General features: G+C 41.6%; 1 pseudogene; it reads left to right on the top strand.

The window, feature by feature from the left end:
• Nucleotides 1–1,991: 1,991 nt before the first annotated feature.
• Nucleotides 1,992–15,269, top strand: LOC109194592 (sorting nexin-14-like; annotated as a pseudogene).
• The last annotated feature ends 1,420 nt before the right edge of the window (nt 15,270–16,689 follow it).

Here is a 16,689-nt window from a genome sequence, read left to right as displayed (position 1 = left end):
ATCCCCGGAGGTCACTACATTAGCCCGAATTAGGGGTTCGGCGGCCCGTGTAAAACATGGCAGCGAAGAAAACGAAAGAGCATCAATTAAACATCTGTTAGCAACATCGACAAGCAGTCCGTGAGCGCACAGAAAATCAGCACCTAAAATAGGTACAGAGCTAGCGGCAACAACAAAGTTCCACTGGAAATCCCGGCCATGAAAACAAACAGTCACCAACCTTTCCCCAAACGTTTTGATGGGAGAGCCATTAGCTGCCATGAGCTGCGGCCCACAGTTCGCTGCTAGTCCGTCGGCAGCGGTAGGGGGAAGGAGGCTCTTCTGGGAGCCGGAGTCCACGAGAAAACGTCTCCCGGAGCGCGAGTCCTCTATGAAGAGCAGCCTCTCTGTATTGCCAGCGGTCGCGGCTGCTACGGCGCGCTGGCGGGTCCATTTCCCTGGGCCGAGAAAGCGCAAGGCGGCAGGCAGCGACGCGCTCTGTCGCCAAATCGCTGATGGTAGAAACAGATGTTCTTGCCGCCGTGCCGGCGTGTAGCAATCCCTGCCGTCAGCAAGGGGGCGGATGCTCTGGGGGAGGCAGGTGGTGGCGTGGAAGGCGTCGCCGGCGAGTCCGTAGCCACGGCGTGAACGTTGAAAGTGCGGCTAGCCAGGAGAATGCGATCCGCTTCTTCAGCCAGGGAGCGATAATCCTTCGCAGGCAGAAGCGGGGAGTTTGCGAGGACGGCTCTCACGGCGGCCGGTAGCTGGCGGAGGAAGAGGTGGGCGAAGAGGAATCCCCCGTCATCCGGCCCGAGCAACGACAGCATGTTCTCCATGAGCTCGAGCGCGGTACCGCCACCCAAGCCTGACAGGTTGAGGAGCTTTTCGGCTCGTTCAGTGTCGGAGAGGGCATAGCGCCGAAGAAGCAGCTCTTTAAGGGCGGCGTATTTCCCTTGGGCGGGTGGGTCCCGGAGGAGCGGCATCGCGCGGCGGGTGGCCAGCGGGTCGAGTGAGGCCACCACATGGTGATACTTCGTGTCGTCAGCCGAGATGCCGCGAAGGGCGAACTGAGCCTCCACGTGCACGAACCATGACGGGGGGTCATGGAGCCAAAAGTCCGGCAGTTTCAGCGCCACAGTGAACGTAGCTGCAACAGGAGGCGGAGGTCCGGCGGCCGCCGATGCCTCCAAAGCGGAGTCTGCGTTATCTGCGGCCCGTTGCATGCTCGAGTCAGGGGTCACCAATGTGGAGGTAAGCATTACGACACAGAGCTCTCAGTTCACACTCCTTTATTTGTCTCCAACATCAACTGGACATATCGCGCCACAAAACAGAAGAACACACTTCCTCAACACTGGGTGTGAGTGGAGCCCTCTAGTGGTCCACCACAATGTAAATCTTATTTTTAAAATGCCAGTATGAAAAGGAAACGTGTTATGCTTTGTTTTAGATTTGAATAAATGGAAATAAAAGCCAGTCTCAAGTCAGACTCTGGTCAGTATATTCAAAAGTGTTTGCCCAAAAACTATTGTAAATGAGTTCTTACAATCTATCCAACATATCAACATATATACGTATATATATCTCTCTATATATATATCTATATCTATATCTACAAATATATATATATATATATATATACATACACGGCCAGGGGCTATAATATATAATTTATATTTTCTATATGAAATTATATATTATAGCCCCTTGAGAAAACCTGTTGACTGCAGTCTCCTTACAATCTAAGCAAAGGTCCTACACATCGTCCCTTTCTGGAACAACACTAGCCTGGCCATCACCGCTATAAGAAAGACGTGATACTAAACATTCAGTGACGTTCATGTTAAATTGAATCCTGGGCAACCATGTAGCTCATGGTTCTCCTGGGCAGCTGAGGTCAGTGCCAGCCTACCCTGGGCATCCAGCGTGTCCCCAGCAGCGCTCCTCCATCCGCTGGCCGTGTCTCCAGTACAAGGCTCTGGGACCTCCTCCTGCTGTCCCAGAGCCTGTAAATGAAGGCAACCAAGGCCGCCGTGGCCCCGACAGCCAGCCCGACTAAGGTGGTTCTTCCAAGCGGCATGACTATATGCGTTCTGTCTGATAAGAAAGGTAAAAGAAAGAAAGGCCTCCAAGTAAATAATTTGCCCGCTCCAGCTCCTACGACCAAATACAAACAGTGGGGAAGAGGGTTAGCTCAACCCACCACAACTTCCAAGCTAGCAAGGAGTATATATTCATGCTAGCATTTATGGCGCCTAAAACACATTTATGATACACACATCCTACACACTTATAACATCTAACAAAAAACAGGCTTAATAATGACAATAATTGAACTAAAATCGCAATCAGAAATATCAGGGTGGCTAAATATGAATTATATGTGTTTTAAAGTGTTGGAAAGAAATGACACCCACCTCTCCCAGGAGAATTGTAGAAAAGGGGAGAGGCCAAAGGGGTACACTGTATTTATTGGGTTGCACCAAAGAAGAAGAAGAAAAGAATGAGGAGGGGCTCTAACTGATAATGAACATAACTACAGGCTTGGAGGTCCTAAAAGTCAGGTATAAAAGGAACGGTTTGGGGTTTAGCACACATTTTGTGTAATTATAACAAGATGTGATTTATGACCCATCTACACGATCCCCATTTCTATGCTGGTTCCGAACTAATAACCACTCTTACGTCATCAGCGTAGACGCCTTGGAGTCAGAATAGTGCTTCAGAATCTAAAACTGCACACGCACGACTGAGCGTGCGCAGCTTCACCTTCCTGGGAAGGAAACCCTTAGCTGTATATGCCTGTCGCTTACGGTGCACGCTTTGTGGTCCCATATATCCCACAATCCATAGCGCGGCGGTGGGTGTGGATAATGCAGCCGCAAAATACGGCAGACGGCAGAAGGGAGCGGCCGAAGAGTGAACTGTCAAAAGTAAGTACTGAATATGATATCAGTACTTATGTGCGAAATATATGTAATGTCTATCACTTGTTGGAAGCATGCCATTGCTTACTTACACATTGATGATGATGAATAAAAAGGCACAAAAGCAGCAGCGGTTCATAATCTTTGCTATTGACTTTATCTTGTAGTCGTACCAGCAGGAGCTGTTTCCGCTGGACCACAGCTGTGCTGTTTGTGGAAAAATCAAGTGCAAAAGGCACAGGTGAGTGACGTGGTTATGCTGTTGTGCAATGGTCGTAGACTGGACAGAAGCTGACTTGTGTTTCATTGAAACCTTATATCTATTTCAGCAGCAGTTATATATTTAGCATAATAAATGCTTAATGCCTGACGTTGTTTACAGGTTATCTGTGACCAAGTCCATATCACTGTGTTACTACGTATGCTATACATATATGTGTATATATATATATATATATATATATATACATATATGTGTATATATATATATATACATATATGTGTATATATATATATATATATATATATATATATATATATATATATATATATATATATAATATATATATATATATATATATATATATATATATATATATATATATATATACACATACATATATATCTATATATATATCTATATATATATATATAGATATATATATATATATATGTGTATATATAACCTAATTACTGGGTTGACAACAATAAGTTACCTACTTATTAGGTCATGGGAGATTTAGCAATGCCATCTAGTGGTCAGACTGAATTTTTTCTATTTCATTCCTTTCTTTTTTTTTCAATTTTGATCATATTTATAGACAGACTCTGTTACTGGAAACATATCAGCCATGGCTTGACCTGAAAATTCCTTCTAAAGTGGATACCTCACTCTCAGAGGTAATAGACATATTCGTTAAACACGTTATTATTTTTAAACAAACATTAAACAAACATTTTTATTTTAGATTCTAGAGCTTGTTCTGGAAAATTTTGTATATCCTTGGTACAGGTAAGAGTTTCTTGTATCCTTCCTCCGAGGTTCAAACTGTGTTGTGTCCTGTGAAGTGAGGGAACAGATTTCTTTTTCCTTTCAGAGACATCACAGACCACGAGGCGTTTGTCGACGAGCTGAGAGTGACCTTGCGTTTCTCTGCAGCTGTGCTGGTTCGTCGGACCCAGAAGGTGAAACTTAGACTCTATAAAGATAAAAACTTTGAATGTTTTAAACTCATCTTCATCATTTTTAAATAAACTTGTCTCTCTCTCTCTTAGGTGGATGTGGCATCTCTCATCACATAAAAGCTCCTTAAAGTCTCCATGAAGCACATTGAAATTATTAGCAAAGCAAGGCAGAAGGGTATGGCAGATATAATCACACAGAGCAGTTTGTTTTTTATTTCTTTTATCATAAAAAATGTTTTTTGGTTTCTTTTCAGTAAAAAACATAGAGTATCTTCAACAAGCTGCCCTGGAGGAATATGGTCCTGATCTCCACGTGGCTCTTCGCAGTCGCAGAGATGAGCTTCTCTACCTCAGGAAGCTGACTGAGATACTGTTCCCTTACATCCTGCCCCCCAAGGCCACAGACTGCAGGTAACTGACTGCTCTGGAAGTAAAGCCCATGCACTGCAACCATATATTTACCCAATTAAGTCACAACATGAATGCACAGCATGATTCTATCATGAGAATAGTGTCATTTGTGACACTATGCAGCACTACGTCTTTATTGCTTCGTTCTGTTATTTCCTGCTTCTGTATCTCGTCATTCTCTCAGATCTCTTACACTCCTGATAAGAGAAGTTTTGGCTGGTTCTGTCTTCCTTCCTTCAATGGACTACTTGGCTGATCCTGTGAGTGTAGAATAGAAATCCAAAGCTGTTTTTTCCTTTAAACGTGTCTTTGGATGCTTTTGCCAGTCTAACAGGATAGTTCTTTTATAGTCCTTTAACCAGCGCTAATGTGCAGTATTATGAGAATGCAAATAAAAGACAAATCAAAACATTACTTACAGCGCTACACTTGAGTTTGAAACTTACTGACTGCTTTTTTGTGTGTGTGTTTTTTTTTATTTCAGGACACAGCGAATCATTTAATTTTGATATTCATTGACAACTCACCTGTAAGTATATACTGGACTGTAACTGGCTGTCATTTACACTCACCAGTCACTCTGTTTGGTTCACCTTTCTAGTAACAAGTCAGGTCGATCTTTTGCTTTCTGAACTCAAATTTTTGTGGCATAAAGCAGATTTGTTGGCTGGGTTATTAAAGATGGACATGGTCAGCAGCAGTACTCAGTGTGTGTCAAGAAAATATCCCCACACCATTACACCAGCACCACCTGTCTGAGTTATTGGTATAAGGCAGGATGCATCCGTGCTTTCGTGCTCTTTAACTTAAATTCTGACCCTTCCCTTTAAGTGTCACAGCAGAAATTCAGACTCATCAGACCAGATAATGTCTTTCATATCTTCTGTTGTCCAATTTTGGTGAATCTTTGTGTGGTCTTCTGTTGCTGTAGCCCATCTGCTTCTGTGTTCAACATGTTGTGCATTCAGAGATGCTGTTTTGGATACCCTGGTTATAATGAGTGGTTATTTGAGTTACTGTTGCCCTCCTATCCTGTCTGCTCAAAGCAGCCAGAAGTCTGGCCACTCTCCTCTGACCTGTGACGTCCACAAGGCATTTTCACTTAGAGAACTGCTGCTCATGGGATATTTTCTCTTTTTCAGACCATTTTCTTGAAACCCTAAAGATGGATGTGTGAATGAGAATGAGGGGTGAGTGTATCTTCTGTGAATTTGAAATGTGTATTTAATTTTTCCCAACTTGTTCACTCCAGCCTGAAGAAGCCACAGAGCCCACTTCAACACTGGTTCCTTTCCTGCAAAAGTACTCTGATACTCGCAGCAAAAAGCCCTCAGTAAGTGTTTGTTTTCATCTGGGAGAGTGAAGTAATTCATTGAAAACCTAAAAAAATTCAACTGCAAGCCACCTTTGAAACAAAAGCCATCTGGCATTAAGCAAAAACCTAGTGACAATATGTAGCTGGTATATGGGACAGCGTAAGCCTAATAGAAGCAGGAGGGATATAGCAGGCGATGCTTTATAGAGTATATTAATCCATTTTTTCCTACCTTTGTATCAGGTGCTAAAGCTGGAGTTGAAGGAAATTCGAGAACAGCAAGATCTTCTCTTTTGCTTCATGAACTTCCAAAAGCAAGAAGGCGCTGTCCATGTCCTCCAATTCTGTCTCGCAGTTGGCAAGTATTCAATTTTTTTCTCTAAATTGTTAGTAGTTGTTAATAGTTGTTGTTACCTTAATTACTCAGTTCTGTCAGTCAACAGCTTTTCATCACCCCATCTGAAATTATCAGGAAAAATTACCACTCATGGGTGGCAGAGTTAACCTATCACTGTGACGTATTGATGTCTGACTCTCTGAACTTCTCAGAGGAGTTCAACGACAGGATTCTGTGCCCTGAGCTCTTGGATTCAGAGAAGATGATGCTCCATAAGGAATGTGCTGCCTTTCTTTTTTTAACGGAATCACTGTGCCCTGCCTGGGGCCGAGCCGTCAAAGAGGGCTTCAGTTTCATAAGCACTAGCTGATACTACGATAATGATATATAATCTTTTAGCACTCATCTCATTTCAAGTCAAGTCAAGTCAAGTTGGCTTTATTGTCACTTCAGCCATATACAGGGGTGTGTCCAATCAGCCACAATGCTGGTGGCTTTGCGGATGCAGCGTGTGGTATAGATGTCCTTAATAGGGCTTTGGAGCGTGATGTCACTGGAGGTGGGCCACGCCCCCTTCCGCCATGACAGTAGGCTAGACGCAGGATACAGCTTCAGCTATGGTTCGTACGTGTTGTGTTATCAGTTGCAACGTTTGATCACACAATCGTGAAGGCAAGAAGCTGGATAATGGGCTCTCTTTTCATCGTTTTCCATCCTGGAGGCAACGTGAGGGATCCCATGTATCCGATATTACTAAACAAAGACGTCAGGCTTGCATTGCAGCGGTGAGACGAGCGGATCGAGTTCTGTGCAATCCCCAGCTTTTTGTTGGTTTGGTCTCTGCATCTTCTTTCCGGTGAGTTCTAAATTAATTCATATCACTATTAAAATGCTTTTAGTGTTATTTTCAATGTGCTGAGGTCATAGATAATGAGATAAAACATGCTAATGTGTGATGCTGCAGAACCACGTCATGTCATCATGTCGACTGAGTAGCTTATGATTTAGCATTATTGCAGGCAAAGCAGTATATGAAATGGATGTAACAAATCCAGACTGGGCACCAACACTGCTCATGGGCCTCTAAAAACATACTAAATTGCTCTCATTGTACACTAATCCGCACATAAGCTGCAGAGTCTGAAGGTGTGCCCCGTGCAGAAGTAATCGATGAAGATCTGACAGAAGAACAACAACAAAATTACAATGTCATAGCTGTGGACAGCAGTTGTGTTGGACAAGTGGAGGTTGAGGTACCACCTGTAAATGTGGACAGTGGTGATCAGACAGACAGCATCACAGAAGCTAAAGGGCAGACGAAGCATTGTGTGTGCAATGAACAGGGCAGAGCAGAAATAAACACAACACTGCTTGATAAGATTGTTAAGGTTTGCTGTGTTTTGGTGAATATGTGCCCCAGTGTGGTTGTCAAACCAGCGCCAAATGAAACTTGCTCTTGTTGAGTATTCATAAAGCTGTTGTGTTGCATGTGTAGTTCATTGTAAATAATTGTACTTTGTGTGAAGTAGTTTCAATAAAACAGAAAAGAATAGTATACGTTTTTTTTTGTTTTTTATTCTTGATCTTATCACATGTACTTTGCATTTCATTTTTATGTACTTGCTAACTATTTACATGGCAACACACAGCTGGCATCAATCTTGAACCACAAAATGAAACATTACAGGCTATTTAGAGCAGCACGTTGTTTGGAGAAGTATTTCCCAACAAGTTCAGGAAGACACACTTTAAGAAAGAAGTCTTGTGCTTGCTTTAAACGTGGTTCCCAGAAATCCACATCAGGGAAGATGCGTATGACAGAAGGTCTCTCTGTGTCCACACAACGAGGTCACAGTGCAGTTTCATTCAGTCGTTGTGAGTGCAGTACCTGAAACACACAAAAACCACTTTTAATAAAAGGTCTGTAATGAACCAAGGCTAATATAGATGGGTTGGCTGTACGTGCAAATCAAAAACTGTAACAAGGAAGTTGTTTAGAAAGTCTTGGCGTCTGGGCGCAATCGGTCGCGATACAGCCCTTTGTCTGTGGAGTCAGCGCATACACAGCAAACCAGTTTAAGAATTATGCTTATTATTATTAATAAGAACCTTCAGACTCTGCAGCTGCATAATAAAAGCCTGTAAGATAAAATTAGTGCACATGACAGGTGTGTGATTCATCTGGAAGTTATGTGCGGATTAGTGTACAATGAGAGCAATTTAGTATGTTTTTAGAGGCCCATGAGCAGTGTTGGTGCCCAGTCTGGATTTGTTACATCCATTTCATATACTGCTTTGCCTGCAATAATGCTAAATCATAAGCTACTCAGTCGACATGATGACATGACGTGGTTCTGCAGCATCACACATTAGCATGTTTTATCTCATTATCTATGACCTCAGCACATTGAAAATAACACTAAAAGCATTTTAATAGTGATATGAATTAATTTAGAACTCACCGGAAAGAAGATGCAGAGACCAAACCAACAAAAAGCTGGGGATTGCACAGAACTCGATCCGCTCGTCTCACCGCTGCAATGCAAGCCTGACGTCTTTGTTTAGTAATATCGGATACATGGGATCCCTCACGTTGCCTCCAGGATGGAAAACGATGAAAAGAGAGCCCATTATCCAGCTTCTTGCCTTCACGATCGTGTGATCAAACGTTGCAACTGATAACACAACACGTACGAACCATAGCTGAAGCTGTATCCTGCGTCTAGCCTACTGTCATGGCGGAAAGGGGGCGTGGCCCACCTCCAGTGACGTCAACTCCAAAGCCCTATAGAGGGGAGAGAGACTCCGATGATCTTCTCTGCTGTTCCCACTATCCGCTGTAGGGTCTTGCGGTCCGATATGGCACAGTTCCCAAACCAGGCAGTGATACAGCTGCTCAGGATGCTCTCAATCAGAGGTGTGGACTCGAGTCACATGACTTGGACTCGAGTCAGACTCGAGTCACATGACTTGGACTCGAGTCAGACTCGAGTCATTAATTTTATGACTTTAGACTTGACTTGAAAAAAGGTTGTAAGACTTGTGACTTGACTTGGACTTTTACACCAGTGACTTGGGACTTGAATTGGACTTGAACCTGTTTACTTGAAAAGACTTGATATTTTACCCAAATCTAAAATTTAACATACATATTATATAAAAAGTGCGGACCATTAATTCACTTTATTCATTCATTCATTCTTACCACACTCCGTATGTATGTGAGCGTGGGCTGTAGCACAGCCAATCAAATTAACCAGATTTGAAAAAAACAAGAACAAAAACGCTCGAGCCAAAAATGCTTCCAAGAGTAATTTCTTTTGGGTACATAAACTACGAAGTAGTCAACAAAAAACGAAATGCAATATGCAAAACATGCAAGAAGAGAATCACAGACGGAGATGGAACAACTTCCAACTTTGTCCGACATTTGAAGTTGCATAAAGAACGGTAGGTGGTGCTTTTTTTTTTTTTTTTTTGCTACGATGAGACAGCTGACTTAGCTAACTTCATCTTATTAGCAAATGTTCTTCGGGCTACGTAGATGATACTGTTTGGCTTTAACAGGTATGATATGTTTGTCATGCTATTTTAAATCCGGTCCTGCAAGCGCATCCAAGAATAACATGCAACTTGTTAGCTCAGAATTGTCGGTGAATGGTGAGCAGGGTCCGTTTCAGAAAGTGGGTTCTGTAGCTGTACTCAGTCTCTCTCCGTCTCCTCCCCATCATTAACCCCGTAGATTTAACCCAGTTTAGACTGACAAATACTTATTTTACCATCACATCACAATTCAAAATCACTGTGTTTAATTGGTCGTGTTTAACTTTTGCATGTCTGAGCCAGGGAAAAGAATTTTTTTTGGTTAGAAAATCTGGCCCACCTTAGTGTGTAATTGAGTAGTCCTGCTATACATGGCCTTTTTCTTCTGTCATTTATGTCAATACATCAAATAAAATACTTTGATCTTATATTATTAGCTGTTGTTTATTTGCAAAGGTTATTCTCAACAGGGATGCTAGACAAAAACGGCGTTTTCTACAGACAGCCTAGCATACGCTCTCCACTTGCGAGTGAAAAAAGAAAAAGAAAAAACACCCCTTCCCTATTGGTGTTAGAGTTTACCATGTCAGCCAATCAAAAAAAATGATAAGGCAACATGTGACATTTGGTTGTTTAGGGAGAAGGGGAAGTTTTTAGGAGTGACACCCGCGACGGAAAGCGGGCGAGCGAAAGAAAGAGAGAGAGAGAGTTTTCATATGTGAGACATTAGTGACGTTTAGCGTGTTTGGAGGCTGTAGTTAGTTTGTTGTGTAGTTATTGTTTTGTATTGTGTGTCGGTTAGACTGCTGAATTTCATATTTGATCTAAAAAAGCTGTCAAAGGCAGATTCCAGTGTAAACGCTGTCTCCACATAGAAAACTGGACTGTTGCACCTCCAGTTGTCAGACCTGCAGGGTTTAGGCCTGTGGTGTTCTCCTCTGTCTTATACTGAACACAAACTACGTTTTTTGGACTGGCACAAATAATTTGTGTGCCTTCTTATTTGATGCAGCACACCTGATTGTTCTGTAAATAGATTTAAATGGTTATATAAAAAACGCCTGAGGCCTTGGCTGCATCTTTAGGTAAATAGTACCATATAACTTTGTTGTTTGCAAAACTTGTGCATAATTTTTAGAAATGTACAATTTCTATTTGCATTTCAAGTTATGAAAATGATTCTTTAAACATGTAAAAAAATATAACTTTTTTCTACTCGGATTCTGAATTTTTTGTCTGAATTTAGATCAACTGTGCTAATATAGTATACCAAAATGAAAAAAATAACTCAAATTTCAGATATTTGAGGTTGTGCTGTAAATAATGATACCAAACAAGGCAAGAAAAACATATTTTAAAAGTGAAATATAGAAGTAAAATCAAAAGTAGTCAAGAATGGCCAATTATACCCTGGACCCCAGAGGGTTAAAAAAAAGACTTGAAAGGACTTGAAATTCAAAGTTTCGGACTTGGGACTTGACTTGAAAGTTGTCTGTCTTGACTTGCGACTTGACTCTGACTTGCTTGACTTTACTTGAGACTTGACTTGTGACTTGAGGATAAAGACTTGGGACTTACTTGAGACTTGCAAAACAATGACTTGGTCCCACCTCTGCTCTCAATAGTTCCTCTATAGAAGGTGGTCAGGATCGGTGGTGGAAGCTGGGCCTTTCTCAGTCTTCTCAGAAAGAAGAGACGCTGTTGGGCTTTCTTGTGCAGGAAGCTGGTGTTGAGGGACCAGCCGAGGTCTTTCTCCAGGTGGACGCCCAGGAACTTGGTGCTGTCGACGATCTCCACAGAGGAGCCGTTGATGCTCAGCGGTGAGTGGTCGCCTCGTGTCCTCCTAAAGTCAACAACCATCTCTTTTGTCTTGTCAACATTCAGAGACAGGTTGTTGTCTTTACACCAGTCCGATAGCCTCTGCACTTCCTCTCTGTACGCTGACTCGTCGTTCTTGCTAATGAGACCCACCACGGTCGTGTCATCAGCGAACTTAATGATGTGGTTTGAACTGTGTGTTGCCACACAGTTATGAGTCAGCAGTGTGAACAGCAGAGGACTGAGCACACAGCCTTGTGGGGCTAAAATACATGTTTTATTTGGTGAGTGTGCTGTAGCTGCAAAAAGAGAGAACACTGAGTAAAATGACCTTTATGAGCTAATCATAGCATGTGTCACCAGTAAGTCTATAAGCAGATAAAGCTAATAAAAGCATTATATCCAAAATGAGAGAATTAAAATGAAGGAAAACTCATTTTCTGTTTCACCTGAAAGCAAACTTGTTATAAAGGCAGTTTCCAAAGCAGCATAAATTACGCTACTCAAAACGATAGATGGGATAGCATATAATTGCTTTCGCAGCCCACAATCACATGTGACCAGTTTTGAGGCTAACCTCCCTCCATACCTGCGATTAAGAAACCTTCTCCACCTCTGCCCGTTTGTCTGCCCATTACGCCCATCTGTGTATTTCCACCATCGTGCCTGTGTCTGTGGCCGTATGTCCACTCTGATTCTGTGACCACCATACTGCCTGCCCTGGTATGATCCACGATCCGCTCCCTCCTCTTGGCCGTGGGGATGTGACCCTGTTCTGCTTATAGCTCCTGGGACTGGAGCCCCGAGTCCCCGTCCTCACTGTTCACCGCCTCTGGCAGCTCTTCACCTGCATCTTCTAACTCCCTCCATGCCCAGTCCACGTTCACAAACTTCCCGTATGGCTCGCTATCCACCGCCACTCATCACCCAAGTAAGTCAGGGTCCATCTGTCTGTCACAGGTCGCTCAGTGTGATGTCATGCTATCCAGTTTCACACCCATGTGACCCCAGTCCCAGCCGGACGCCTGCATGGTGGGGTCTGTGCACGGGATCCTGTTTTAATTTGTCGTTTTGTTTCCTCCAGTCTCGTTTTCGACACTGCAGCCACTTTTTCTGTGCTCGGTTTCTTGTGTAGTAGGCATATCTCTGTGCGTCATGTGGTGATTTTTATTTTACGTGAGCAAACCGGCACTCACACAGAGCACCTGTGATGTTGTGTGCTTTTTATCGGTTGTCGGGTAACTGATCATCATTAGCGTTTTTTACACCCTGAAAATATCCCCTCCAAGCTACACATCTGTTCGTCACTGCTCAGTGCTTTGTTGTGTGTGTGTGTTTTTTGTGGCTCTGTAGCGCTTTACCAGCAACCCAGGCATTTTATTGTAAGATGACTGTGAAGTTAAATGTTGTCATTGGTTTGGCTAGATTAGCTTTCACCTCCCATGATACAGTAAGCTGCTTCTTCTTCCCTATAGTCCCTGCTCTGTCACCTCTCTGAAGCTGCATGTGCTTTGCTGAAGCCAAGCACATCTCCTCCTTTGCTCCGTGTTTAATAGCCTCCTTGTTTGAACTGCAGGAGTACGTCTAAGAGGGGCGAGTCCTTTGGGATTAGCCGCATTGGCAGTAAGATCAAAGGAGTGTTCAAGAGCACAACGATGGAAGGAGCCATGCTGCCATCCTATGGGCTGGTAGAGGGGGAGGATGATATGGTAAGGCACATCTAAAAATGGCCTAAACATTCATTATAAGATGATGATAGTGTATAAAATAATGCTCACGTGGTGATAGTTGCTTTTTAGGGTTAAACTGCATGTCAAATTTAAAGCAGCGTGTCAAATTTATTAGAAGTAACTGCAAACAGAGTCTTCAAGTCATATTGAGGGTCTCCTGAAGTAATTCCCACATGGTGGCGTTGGTGAGTAAAGAAAACAAAGCTACGTAGTCTATTAATTCTACCTTATGGGCAAATCTTCAAGGTTTTCAGTGCAATTTGCCAACTCTGCCGAGTTTGACAAAGCTTGTTTTTGCCGATTTCTTCAGGCATAATAAAATATCTGTCTATTTTTCCAATATTTAAATCCAATGTTTGGGTTCTGGCGTTTTCTGAGGTGGAGTCCATGAATTTGCCTGTTTTACAGTAGATAGTGTTGATTTTAAAGAGCAAGAGTTTCCCTGTGAAACCACAAAGACGACCTGCGAAAATGACTAAATATCCACCTTAAATGAAAGAAATTTTTTTTTTAAAAGTGTCAGATGAATGAAAATCCGCTAGTTTAAGAGCTTTTGTAAATTTATATTGCTGTGACTTCAAACACAGTCTGTTACAGCACTTTACTGTCTTTACTCTGTTTATTCCTTGTTCCGCATTTATTGTAAAGGGATATCCTGTGTATACATTGCACTTCCCTTACTTGTGGTCAGGTCTCAGTCACCTTTTTTTTGTTGTCCCTGATCTTCACATTTGCTGTTCAATTTAATAGTAATTTTGATAGGAGTAGATTATATGATTAAGGTAAAAAGAACCCATACACAAAGAACAAAAGAACTCCAAGAAATTAAAGTCAGACCTCTAACTTTGTGTGTTTTGCAGCATAAAAGTGGTCGTGTTGTTCATCTATCGTGTACTCCGCAAAGCCTTGACCTCAACCACTCTCACTTCCTTCTATTCAAGGTGGAGGAAGCCATGATGGTGCTGGAAGATGACCCCCCTATGGAGGCGGCCTCCACCCCGAGCACCCCGCGAAACCTCTCAGCCTGGAACATCACAATCCCGTACATTGATTTCTACGATGACGACGTAAAGAGGGAGCGCATTCCAGTGTTTTGTATTGATGTAGAGCGCAATGACCGGAAGGCAGGTGAGGCTGTGCGGACCTTTTCCTTCAGTGTCACTTAGTGTCATCTGAGTGAAGTCACTCACCATTTCAGCTGGGACGTTTTTAGAGTCATCCGTGTCTTTTAATAGAATTGAACTCTGATTGAAAAAAGGATCTAAGGATAATTTTCTTATCAGAAAACCCCCATAAAAGCACACAATCTCAACCAACATATCTCATTAAAACATACTTGTAAATAATCTGTAATACTATTAGGTAACCAGTAACTAGTGTGACTAGCTGTTTTGGTTTGGGGTCATTAATTAAACCTTGTTGTTTTACTCTCTGCAGTCAGACATGAGACTGAGCACTGGTCTGTGTACAGGACATATCTGGAGTTCTGTGTCCTCGAGTCAAAGCTCACCGAGTTTCATGGTAGGTTTTCTTCATAATGCTAATTTAGAGCACCTGTGCACCGCTCTGTTTTTCATTCAAGGCCATCAGGAAGGAATTTTCCCATGAAAATGACATCGTCGACTCCACAGAAAAATCCCAGATTACTACTTCCAAGTAAACTTATATTTTAGAAGCGAAGAACATTTAATGGCCCTGTTGCATTATTTGGGAACTTGGAAACTGCACGGCTGTTATGTTCCAGTTAACGAGAGATACATATTTTTAACACTCGTCTTTGTGAAATCTTACACCACCTGCAGGCTCATTTCCCAATGCGCAGCTGCCCTCAAAGAGAATAATTGGTCCCAAGAATTACGAATTTCTGACATCGAAGAGGGAGGAATTTCAGGAATATCTTCAGGTAGATATCTGAGCTTCTCTTGGCCTTTTCTTCTGAATTGCACTAGGCAGGATACTCAGTCATGTGAAAAAGAAAGTTTTCAAAGGACTCCATGAAGTGCTGTGAAACATTGAGTGCAGCCTTACCGCTTCCATAGAAATGATGATGTTAATAGCAGTCCAATCAAATGCACTTGATTAAAGGATCATGCAAGTGTGACCATCTCTGATGTTGAAATGCAAATGCTTTTTTAATGAGGTAGCATTTAGATAGGTGTAATATATACTGTACCTAGGCAATATAACAGGTTTTGATCAGCTACAATAATCACTTTTAAAAGTATCATGTTTTATGTATTTACTGTGTAGCTACACTTTTAACATTTTGCTATATAATTTCTTTATATAATCGTACTATGATGATTGTAGTGTATGTATATATTTATGTCTACATGTACCCAACCCTAATAATCATAATATACAAAAATGTGCATTCTATTGTTAATTTTAATAACAAAACCTGACATTTAGCACTATGCATTTAGTTTATGCATTTTCTGCAAAATATATATTGGAACCTGATGACTTTCTAGTATTAATTAAAAGAATATGCTCCTAATATAAGATGTTTGGAGTAAATATATTATAGTACAATTGATGAATAGAACCTGGGGGCATCAAGTGTAATTTTAAAATGAACCTCAAATAAAAAAAATTTAAAAAAAGTACAGAAAATGTTTACTTCAACTTATTGCTGCTAGAGGTGATTCTAAAAGTTGCTGAATCATGGTTTGTACTGTGAAAACTTCTTCAAATAACTAAATAATAAAAAGCTCTAAGACAAGTAGTCTTACGAAAATGACTTTGAGTGGAGGCGGTTGGTGAGAAGGTTACCAACAAATTAGCTTGAAATACGTACGCACACACACACACATTGTTGAAAAGTTTTTGGGTGTAGTTTTCTGTGCGTATGCGTTCATCAAGAATACTTCAAATTAGGTTTCAGAAAAAAAGAAACATTTAAAGTCGTCTTAATCAGTCTTAGTCAGTGGTTGAGTCACTTCTTGTAAAGAGAGAAAAATATCTTTGTCTTTGCTTCATTTGGTGATTGTAAGAGCAGCTTTTCAAAAACACAGAGGAAAAAACTGAATAAAACACAATTCAGTCTCTGCAGTTGCTGCCAAGGTCCTTAAACACTTCAAGGAATAAAATTTGAGTCTTAACTGTTGAACATTTATAGAGAAAAATGACAAAAGTCCTGGAGAGGATGGAACGGCAAGGAAAGATTTTTAAATGGTCCCCACCTGAAGGACCATCAGTACAGAATCACAAAAGACTTTACCAAGCTTTGAAAGCTTGGGAATTAATTTAAAAAGTTGCAATGTTCTGTGGAAAGTAGTAAGCACTAATCCAAAATCGGTTGGGAGGCTTTATAAGCAGAAAAACCCACATAAAGCCCTTGAAAATCCACAGTCTGCTTTGTTCTAAAAACAAGTAAAGCACTTGCATCTGCATACATTTGATCATACACAATAAATCTGCAGTCCTGTGATTGATTTTCAG

Source organism: Oreochromis niloticus, unplaced genomic scaffold (assembly GCF_001858045.2).
Source record: "Oreochromis niloticus isolate F11D_XX unplaced genomic scaffold, O_niloticus_UMD_NMBU tig00007378_pilon, whole genome shotgun sequence".
Lineage (NCBI taxonomy): Eukaryota > Metazoa > Chordata > Actinopteri > Cichliformes > Cichlidae > Oreochromis > Oreochromis niloticus.
Note: the sequence above shows the minus strand (reverse complement) of the source record. Positions and strands in the feature narration are given on the sequence as shown.